The following is a 3,245-nucleotide window of genomic DNA, read 5'->3' as shown; positions in this document are numbered from 1 at the left end:
ACCATTTGTACAACACAATTAATTTAAACATTTTCATTTTGGCTGCACATGAAAAAAGCGGCAGTAGAAAATAAAATGAGGATTTTCAAATAGCAGAATAAGCAATTTTGCCTTGAAGGAGAAGCAATATTAAATACCAGTTTTAAAAAAAAAAGTCCACATTTAAAAATATATAGTTCAAGTCACAATATTTTTCTCAGTAGAGACCCCTGAGATGCATAATTAACTGCCTTAGATGGCCCATTTGAAAGGACAATGTCCCTTCAGAGTATAACGTTACTGATTTGGGCACAGAAAAGAAGTCTTGAGAATGAGAACATGATTAAAAAGAGGGAAGAGGAATAGAAGAAAGAAATAAAAAGCAGGAGTAAAGTACATGAGATCAAAATTGCAATCACTAAAAACTGCATTCTCAGCCACTGCAGAATACTGTCTTCTATCCACAGCAGGCGCCTGCCCCAGAGCTGCTATTGCAGCATGGATCCGATTTGTTTGGAGATAGCCTCGTCATTCAAATGTTTTGTTGTTTACCTGAGAGCATTTAGAAGACTTCCTACACTATTGGGATATTGGTCCTTAAGAACTTTGATACAACCTTTCATATCAATTTTTGAAGTTTTGGCAAATGCTCCCACTAAATTGTATGTGTCATAGAGTATTATGACACCCAACATTACCCTCAAGCAGAATGACACCGTCTCTTCGTTTGTAAATCTGCTTCTGTGTTTCGAGCGTGACTCTGCATACACTAGCCGTGGTGCTTAGACAATCTGTGGTATTTTCTTTGGTAAATTTTTATTTTCTGATACAAATTTTGTTGTGGCATCACTTAAGGTTTTCAGCATTGAGGCTGCCCCAGCATAAAACAAAGACAGTCGATTTGCCATTTATTATTTACTTCATTTTCTCCTTTTGCTGCAACATTATTAATCCTCATAAGACTCAATGTTCTTCTATAATACAGAAATCATTCTGTATGGAGGGATTTGTCATCCTGAGTTTGTCCAACCGGAGTGTGAAGAGTCTCCGCAAACTGTTTAGCAAGAGCCTGCTCTCGCTCTAGATGCTGGGTGGAAGAGTATGGGGTAGTTGTCAAGGCTCCCAAAAGATCTCTTAGTGCTTCTTCTAACCTCTAAGAAAATTCGTAAAATTTCTTTAAAAAAATTTTTTAATGTTTATTTTTGACAGAGAGAGACACAGAGCATGAGTGGGGGAGGGGCAAGAGAGAGCAGGAGACACAGAATCTGAAACAGGCCCCAGTCTCTGAACTGTCAGCACAGAGCCCGATGCAGGGCTCGAACTCACAGACCACGAGATCATGACCTGAGCCGAAGTTGGATGCTCAACCGACTGAGCCACCCAGGGGCCCCAAATTTCTTTAATTTGCGTACTAGTGGAACAACTGCACCTCAAGCCTTCTCATCTGCTGGATGCTGGATTGCATCTCGTATTTCATGGCCACCTCCTCTATGTTATTGCAAATCTTCCAAGATACCTTCTGCATCTTTTAATACTACATTCACCTGATTACAAATTTCCTTCTCAAACTCTTTAGGCTGGGCATTTTAAAACTCAAGGAAAAAATTTGACCCCTGCTCAACATCTGTGCATGTCAAAACTTTAAGATTCCTCATGTTAAGGTACCTCTTCTACTGAAGGAAATCTTCAGCCAGTGCTGGTGATTCTGTTTTTGTCATTCTATCAGCTTGGTAACCTTGAATGAATTATTCAAACTCCAGGCCTCAGTTTCTTGCCAAGCCACCAGCACTCGCATAAAAGGAGGACACTTGCCCACACCACCTCCCGCTGTGTCCCATCCCCCTCAAATAACATATTTAAAGATAAATCTAACAAAATATGTGCAAGATATATACAAAGAAACTACAAACTCTGATAGAAGAACTCAAAGAACTAAATAAATGGAGAGATATTCCATGTTCATGGATAAGAAGATATTGCCAAGGTGTCAGTTCTTCCCAACTTGAACCATAGAGTCAATACAATCCCGATAAAAACCCCACCAGTTTTTGGATATCAACAAACTGATTCTTTCTATATGGAAAGACAAAAACAAAATCAAAGAAAAATATCCAACCCAATATTGAAGGAGAACAAAGTCAGAAAACTGATACTACTTGACCTCAAGACTTACTATAAGGCTACATAATCAAGACAGTGTGGTATTAGTGAAAAAATAGACAAATAGATCAATGGAACAGAATGGAGAGTCCAGAAATAGACTCATATACATATTGTTAACTAATCTTTGACAAAAGTATAAAGGCATTGGAGAAAAGATGGTCTTTTCAACAAATGGTGCTGGAACAACTGGACCTTCACATACAAAGAACTGAATCTAAACACAGACCTTACATCCTTCACAAAAATTAATTCGAAATGGATCATATACCTAAATGCAAGATTCAAAACTATAAAACTTCTAGAGGATAACATAGTTTTCTCCTAATCTAGATGACTTTGGCTTTGGCAATGACTTTTTAGTATAACATCAATGCACAATCTGTGAAAGAAACAAATAATAAGCTGGATTTCATTATAATTAAAAACTTCTGCTCTGCAAAAGACAATGTCAAGGAGAATGAGAATATAAGCCACAGAATGGAAGAAAATATTTGCAAAAGGATTATAAATACCTGTTAGTCAAAATATAAAGAATTCTTCAAAACTCAATGATAAGAAAATGTGCTCAATTAAATAATGGAAAACAGACCCAAAGAAATACCTCACCAAAGAAAATACACAGATGCAGGTAAGCATAGGAAAAGATGCCCCACATCATATGTCATTAGGGAAATTCAAAGTAAAACAATGAAATTCCACTATACACCTGTCAGAATAGCCAAATCTAGAACACTGATGACAACAAATACTGGTGAAGATGTGGATCAACAGGAACTCTCATTCTTTGTTGGTAGGAAAGCAAAATGGTACAGCCACTTTGGAAGACATTTTGGAAGTCTCCTATACTACTAAACATACACTTTCCATAAGATCCAGCAATCAAGTTCTTTGGTATTTACACAAATTACTTGAAAATGTATGTTTACATAACAACCTGCACATAGATGTTTATAGCAGATTTATTCATGATTGCCTATATTTGCAAGCAAGAAAGATGTCCTTTAGTAGGTGAATGAATAAATAAACTGGTACATTCAAAAAATTGAATATTATTCAGTGCTAAAAAGAAGTGATCTTATGAAGCCATGAAAAGATATTGAGGA

At 36.7% G+C, this 3,245-nt stretch overlaps 1 pseudogene; it reads right to left on the bottom strand.

Annotated features, from left to right (window-relative positions):
- Positions 1-467: 467 nt before the first annotated feature.
- LOC122495103 lies at positions 468-1,075 on the bottom strand (annotated as a pseudogene).
- Between the last annotated feature and the right edge of the window lie 2,170 nt (positions 1,076-3,245).

This window comes from Prionailurus bengalensis, chromosome E2 (genome assembly GCF_016509475.1).
Source record: "Prionailurus bengalensis isolate Pbe53 chromosome E2, Fcat_Pben_1.1_paternal_pri, whole genome shotgun sequence".
Lineage (NCBI taxonomy): Eukaryota > Metazoa > Chordata > Mammalia > Carnivora > Felidae > Prionailurus > Prionailurus bengalensis.
Note: the sequence above shows the minus strand (reverse complement) of the source record. Positions and strands in the feature narration are given on the sequence as shown.